Source organism: Xenopus laevis, chromosome 2L (genome assembly GCF_017654675.1).
Source record: "Xenopus laevis strain J_2021 chromosome 2L, Xenopus_laevis_v10.1, whole genome shotgun sequence".
Classification (NCBI taxonomy): Eukaryota; Metazoa; Chordata; class Amphibia; order Anura; family Pipidae; genus Xenopus; species Xenopus laevis.
In genome coordinates this window covers 171,769,087-171,777,017 of record NC_054373.1, presented here as the reverse complement: position 1 = coordinate 171,777,017, position 7,931 = coordinate 171,769,087, and positions in this window count along the sequence as shown.

Here is a 7,931-nt window from a genome sequence, read left to right as displayed (position 1 = left end):
CAATAATGTCCCCTATAGATTGATTTAGAAAACTTCTAAAGAGAATAGAAATTGGGCAAAATTTGCTATTTGCCCCGTCATCGTCTGCCAAATTTTTTCAGATTCTGTTTATTTAAATTAGACTGAAATGTTTCTGATTAATCAGCCTCTAAGAACTGTATGTATTAAAGAGAGAAAAATGTTTTGTTTCCCTCTCGTCATCATTCGTCGCATTTTTTCCAGATTCAGGTTATTTGAATTAGACTGATAATTTTCTAATTAATCAGCCTCTAAGAACTGTATGTATTAAAGAGAGGAAAATATTTAGTTTTCCTCCCCATCACCATTCGCCACATTTTTCCAGATTCAATTTATTTAAATGAGACTGAAACTTTTCTAATTAATCAGCTTCTAAGAACTGTATGTATTAAAGAGAGAAAAATGTTTTGTTTCCCTCCCGTCATCATTCGTCGCATTTTCCCAGATTCAGTTTATTTGAATTAGACTGATAATTTTCTAATTAATCAGCCTCTAAGAACTGTATGTATTAAAGAGAGAAAAATGTTTAGTTTCTCTCCCACTTCATAAATCACAACATTTTTCCAGATTCAATTTATGTATGTATTAAAGAGAGAAAAATATTTTGTTTCCCTCCCATCATCATTCGTCGCATTTTTCCAGATTCAATTTATTTAAATTGGACTGAAACTTTTCTACTTAATCAGCCTCTAAGAACTGGATGTATTAAAGAGAGGAAAATGTTTAATTTCCCCGTCATCATTCGCCAAATTATGTCAGATCCTAATCATATCAATTAGACTGAAACATATCCAACAAATTAGAAAGACAGATTGCAAATTATCATTGGCAAATCTTAGTAAATCTTCCTCTAGTTAAAGCAAATATTGCTCAGACTTTTCCTCGCCAGACTCCAACCTGTTTTTGCTAAAAATTCTTGTCAAAATTTAATGAAGATGATGAAAAAATAGACCACGGCTGCTTTACTAAGGTGGCAAGGATCAAAATGCAAAAACAGGCACAAAACTAGGCAGTGCACTTCCGCATTAAACGTGTAAGGTGTTCCTTGCTTGCAGCACTTCTGTGCGCCTTTGGATATTTTTTCTAGATATTGGATTTGAGGTTGCCGGACCCTTAATACTGTGCACCAGCACCCCCATCCCAGGGACTCCTTGGCCTCAGCACCTGTAGACCCCTTGCACCCGTCAGCCCCTTGTTTGGGTGATCTAGCACATCTATGAATATCTGCAATCCAATATTAAATGTTGTAGCAATAACTATGGATAAAGGTGGAAGTTTATATTGTATGGGGTCCCAGAAGAGGAGGGGCAGCAGACAAATTTCTTTGTGTGTACCCCAGTTTGGTCCTTGTTCATGTCACAGCAGATGTTCCTTCTCTCCCACCAGCTGTTCAGGAGTCCATGTAATGACATCATTAGACCATGGCTGTGGGTGTGAGAGGGGCAGCTGCTAAATCTGGAATCTAAAGCTGAATTTAAATCTGTTAGGGTCGGACTGCACGGCCGTTTTCGGCGTTATCCGTCGGGCTGCGCAAAAACGGAGGCGTCAAGTCGGATGCGACGGAAATAGGGTAAGATATACAGATGTCGGATGAAGTCGCAGCATTGATCAGACGTGACACGACTGTCAGATGCAGACGCAGCATGCAGCGTCTGCATCCGGCGGTCGCGTCGGATCAACGCTGTAACACCATCCGACAATCCTATTACTTACCTTATTTCTGTCACGTCCGACTTGACGCCTGCGTTTTTGTGCAGCACGTTGGATCGCGCCAAGGTCGGACTCGGGTGCCCCAGGGCCCCCCTCCGGCCCCAACCCTGCCACGCCGGTTCGCGCCGCAGTGTTCGCATGCATGCACGGCATCTAAACAAACTTTTTTTTGCCTCCGACAAAGGCATTAAAGGCAGATGTGGGTACGGACCTGGGCCAGCGGGGCCCACCGGGTTTTTTCCTGGTGTCCTGCTGGCCCAGTCCAACAATGGATCATGCCGAAAACGCCCTGGCTGTCCTACCCTTAAATTTAGGGCTCTGAAGAAATTGGGTGTCAGCTAGATGTACCACCTATGGAACCCCAGTTAGTTCTACTTCCCCCATATCACCCTGTACTGAACACTAAAGCTGGCCATAGACGCAAAAATTTGATCGTACAAATCTCCGTTTCGTACGATTTTCCGGCCATGTGTGGAGTGTCCTGTAATTTTTCATGCAATGCCGATCGGTTGTTCAGTTGATCGGACAGGTTAGAAAATTTCTGTCGGCTAACGATAATATCTCTGCATGTATTGCCGATGTGATTATATCAGTGGGAGACATCAAAAGTTTTTGTCGGGCATAACTTTCGTACGATTACTGTCAGGGGCAGAACATTGTCTGATCTGTTCTTTTACTACTTTATTTTATCTGAATGGTTAGTGGCAGGTCGGGAGATGGCACAGAATGACCGGTGAAGGTAAATCTGGACGTTTATGGCCAGCAAGCCTCCTGCAATCCTTTGTGGTGTCAGTGAAGGATGGGATAGTACATAGAATACTGAGAGAAACATGGGACACATATATAGAAGCCCCATCCTGTCTCACTACAGCTGGTACATGACTGGTATCACTTCTATGTATGGGGCACCTCTCAGCCTGAAATGTTACACTCGCACCCCTTATGTGAAATAGGAACATATTCTAACAATCCTTAGAGATGTAAAGTAAACACAGCAGGTACAGGCTACACACTTACCCCCCCAGGGCTCATGTCTTACCCGTGATTTGGCCCTTTCACGAGGGTCGCGTGTCCATCACAAAGGCCACTGAGACAAAGCCATTAAAGCCTCTCTTGTTTTGTGTGGGGGCAGCACCCCCTTTGTGTCACTCTCTTGCCTTTATCCCAGCTCCTCTTATTATTCCTCTGCCAGTTGTACACTACTTAGCTCAGCGCCAGAACCAAATGGACCAAAGTAATCGCATTAAAATTTATGTTCCACTAGGGACCATATTGTTTAAAAGGGTTTTCACCTTTAAATTAACTTTTAGTATAACTTAGAGAGGGATATCCTGAGATAATTTGCAATTGGTTTTCATTTTTTATTACTTGTGGTTGTTTGAGTTATTTAACTTTTTATTAGGGATGCACCGAATCCAGGATTCGGTTCAGGATTCGGCCAGGATTCTGCCTTTTTCAGCAGGATTCGGATTCCGCCGAATCCTTATGCCCAGTTGAACTGAATCCAAATCCTAATTTGCATATAAATTAGGGATGGGAGGGAAATTGCGTTAGTTTTTGTCACAAAACAAGGAAGTAAAAATGTTTCCCCGTCCCACCCCTAATTTGCATATACAAATTAGGATTCCGCTTCGGCTCAGTATTCGGCTGAATTTTTCGCAAAAGGATGCGGGGGTTCGGCGAATCCAAAATAGTGGATTCGGTGCATCCCTACTTTTTATTCAACAGCTCTCCAGTTTGCAAATTCAGCCATCTGGTTGCTAGTGTCCAAATTACCCTAGCAACGATGCACTAATTTGAATAAGAGACTGGAATATGAATAGGAGAGGCCAGAATAGAAAGATGAGTAATAAAAAGCAGCATTAACAATACATTTGTAGCCTTACAGAGCATTCGTTTTTTACATGGGGTCAGTGACCCCCATTTGAAAGCTGGAAAGAGTCAGAAGAGGAGGGCCAATTATTCATAAAACAATTAAAAAAAGAAAAAATTAAAACCAATTGAAAAGTTGCTTAGAATTGACTATTCTATAAATAACATACTAAAAGTTAACTTAACAGCGAGCCACCCTTTTAATTGTGACGTCAACGCAAAGTACAGTGCACAGCACTATAGGGACAGAGGATCCCTATATTCTACCCTGCCATAGATCAGGCATGACGTCCGGGGTTTTAATCCCTAGCAGACTGAACTTTGGCCACATTTAAGGGCAGAGACACAAGGTCAGATTTGGGGAGATTGGTCACCTTTAGGGATGGGCGAATTTTTTCGCCTCGTTTCGCCGAAAAAATGACGCCCATAGACTTGTATGGAGACGTGCGTCAAAAAAAAAAGACGCGCGACAAAATAATTTGTCGTCGGTCGACTAATCTCCTGGAATCTGACCTCGTGTCTCTGCCCTAAGGAAAGAGGCATTTCTTGTGTAGATAATTTGTATTCCTTGTATCATATGTAAGTCACCTACATATAGAGTAATGCTGAGTTAACACAACACGTGTGCTGGATATGACAATTTTATTTTTCACAAGTAATGACCAAATCAGTTACATAGTCAGTTAGCATAAGAAAAAAAGCCATAAATCCATCAGCAACTCTCTACAATCTGATCCAGAAGAAAGCAAACAACCCCCCCCAGCAGACCAGCTGCCAGTTCAGCCTCATAAGGGGGAAACATTGTTTCCTGACCTCAAAAGGACAATCTGATTGCTCAGCGGATCCTTTGCTGCTGCTTGTTTAACCAGTTATAATTATATGTCTCCCTTTTTTACTGGAAACCCACATCAAGCATTACTCGCTTCTCTAACTTGGGGATTCCCTAACCTGACTGCCCATACAGTAGCAAAACCCTTCCTATGCTGATAGCGAAATCTTTATTCCTCTACTTTGCTGACCTTGTATATTTGTACCTGTGAATCATGTTACCCTCCAAGGCACCACAAATCAGATGTTTATGTTTATGTGCATACAAATATGAAGGCTGAGAAGCAATTTTCTCCTAACAGTTATAAACTTGGGTCAGCTGGGGGGGGGGGCTATAAATGTATACATTTAAGGCCTTAATGCCAGCCAGATTGCACCCCATCAGTGATCAAACAAGGGCAATTAGGCAGATGTTGGGCATAGTTTTCATCAATTTTACGAGTCTAATGGATAATTATTTTAGGAACGGTAATGGGCACAAAGAAGTGGTTAATAAGGGGGGCACTAGAATTAGGACATATAAGTAAATATTATAAGGAGCTGCACAAAGGTTGAAACTAGAGTTACTGTATAAATCCAATCAGCGTGGCTCCAAATCTTGTACTAATTGTGCAGTGTGAGGCAGCTCGGAATGTGAGTGAAAAGGAAGCCATTATGACATCTGTCGCACTAATTAGCCAAGGGAATGTCACAATGAAGCTGGTCTATAATTATCACAATGGCACAAGGCCCATTGTGGTGTCAAAATGCTCCCCTGCCGGCGCTTGGAAGCTGAAGGTTGGATGTGCAACATAAAAACATGTGGATCTGTCCTTATCATGGGTAAGTAGGGTTGCCACCTGGCCGGTATTTAACTGACCTGGCCGGCATGTGTCAGACTGGCCCACCGGGATACCAGGAAAACTCCCGGTGGGCCCAAGTGTCAGTGGGTCCTCCTGCTTCTAACCTTTTGGCCTGTTTCATGATCAAGACCTACTTCTGTATGGTAAAAGAGAGGCTAAATAAATAAAGAATAATAAATAATAGAATATAAAGAAAAGAGACTTGAAAATACAGGTTGAGTGAGGTGAGTAAGAGGAGAAATAGTTTGGAGAATGGGCCCCTGGTCTAACGTTTTCTGCTGGGCCCCTGGCATCCCAGTCCGACACTGCTGGCAGGTAAAAACGATGGTTGCTCTCAATGTTATTAATAGGGAAAAAAGATAAATATATAGGAAAGCCAGTATTTTTTTCCAGAAAAGGTGGCAACCCTATGGGTAAGGCAGGGGTGGCCCATTGGGACCCGATCTTTGTGGGGCCCCAAAAGACCTACAGCTGTATAAAGTGTTGAAGTACAAAGTATATGGAGAGGTAAGGGTCTGTTGCTATTGGCTAGCACAAATAGTAAGGCAAGATGGTGTTGGGGCTGTAACTACTGGTTAGTGTGTATAGTAAAGCAGAATTGGGGTGGGGAAGAGGCTCAAGTCTGGGTATGGGTGTGTTGTCAGGGAATATAGAGGTGGGATAGTGTTTTTAGTAAGGCAAAATATGTCAGTCGCAGAGACTTGAACATGCAGGGGCGTAACTATAGAGGTAGCAGACCCTGTGGTTGCAGGGGAGCCCAGGAGGTATACGGGGCCCTATGAGTTCATAATTAATGAGCAATTTCAATTATCCTGTAAAACAGGATATTTTTGCTGTGGGGCCCAGTAACATCTAATTATACCACTGTCAACATGGGATAATGTAAGGTGACACTGTGTTTGTAACACTTTGTACCAAAACTACAGCCCCTCACTGTTGTCGAACTATAACTCCCACAACCCTCTAGGGATTCAGTTAAATAGCAGCTTCTTGGATTATAAAGACTGTAAGCTCTTCGGGGCAGGGACCTCCTTCCCACAATGCTCTTACCACATAGCAATTAAGCTCTTTGTCCTATGATTCTGTATAGGGATGCACCGAATAAAGGATTCGGTTCGGGGTTCGGCCAGGATTCGGCCTTTTTCAGCAGGATTCGGATTCGGCCGAATCCTTCTGCCCGGCCGAATTGAATCCGAATCCTAATTTGCATATGCAAATTAGGGGTGGAGAGGGAAATCGTGTGACTTTTTGTCCCAAAACAAGGAAGTAAAAAATGTTTCCCCTTCCCACCAGGGTTTGGATTCAGTTCAGTATTTGGCCAAATCTTTTACAAAGGATTCAGGGGTTCGGCCGAATTTAAAATAGTGGATTCGGTGCATCCCTAATTCTGTATATATTTATTATGTGATTTGTCTCCCCCATGTATACTTTTATACATATATATTGTACTATTATGCAATGTTCAGCGCTGAGGCTCCTTAACAGCTCTTTACAAATAAAGTTATACATACAGGGCCGCACTGAGGTTCAGCCGGCAGAGAAGTGCCTGATAGCAGCCAGTCATTTGCATTAAAGCCAATCGTGACTGTGTATTTCAGCCCAAAAATGTGCATTTGACAGGCTGTGGCTTTGTGTGCCTCTCTGCCAGCTGAAAAAAAATAAATAAAGGGCAAACAATCTTTATTATTATATAAAGATTAGAAGACTAAAAGCCTAATTAATGTTCTGTTCCAGCCAATCAGCAGAGACGTTATGGTGTCAGATTAGACTCAGGCATGTGTCTGTTTTGTGGCCTTATCTCCCAGACGCCTCCCGAGGCACAGAGGGGATCATTCATGCTAATTGTTGTACCATATGGGAGCTCTGTTAGGGAGCGGGAGGAGGAACACTTGCTACAGTCTCACACAGTTCCTCTTTATCTGCTCAGGGAGGAGGATGAGGAGGATACAAAGGAATCACAGTGTGTACTGATACTCTGTTCTTTTAGGGCAGAGACACACGCTCAGATTGGGGGAGATTTAGTCATCCGGCAATAAATAGCCTCTTCTTCGGGGCAACTAATCTCCCCAAACTGCCTTCCGCCAGCTAGAATCTAAATCGCCAGCGGGATCGCTTTGTTTTCCGAAGTCGCCCGAAGTAAGGCAACTTCTGGCGACTTCAGAAAACGAAGCGCACCGATTGCCATCCCACCAGCGATTTACATTCTAGCAGGCAGAAGGCAGTTCTGCGAGATGAGTCGCTCGGAAGGAAAGGAGATTTGTCACTGGGCGGCTTAATCTCCCCGGATCTCAGTCTCTGCCCCAACTGCTCGGCCACAACTCATATGTACATAGACCTTGAGCCTGGAAACTGTCTAGACTGCAGCTCTCCAGCTGCTCCGGTGAACTCAACTCAAAAGTATTCCCAATATCCAATCTATATGTGTGTCTTAGGGGACCCTGCCAGAGATTGGGGGGCTCACACCAATGCATCTGTCGTGCAGGCAAACTTTAAGGTGGCCATACATGTAGAGATCTCACCAAATTAGCTGATCCAGGGCCACAAGTAGAAATCACGGGGCCACGTGCAACAAAAGTTTCGGGTATACCCCCCAACACACACACAAAGTATAAAAAAGCCATTGGTGGTCAGAACCCCCCTATAAGTTAAAAAAAAAACATT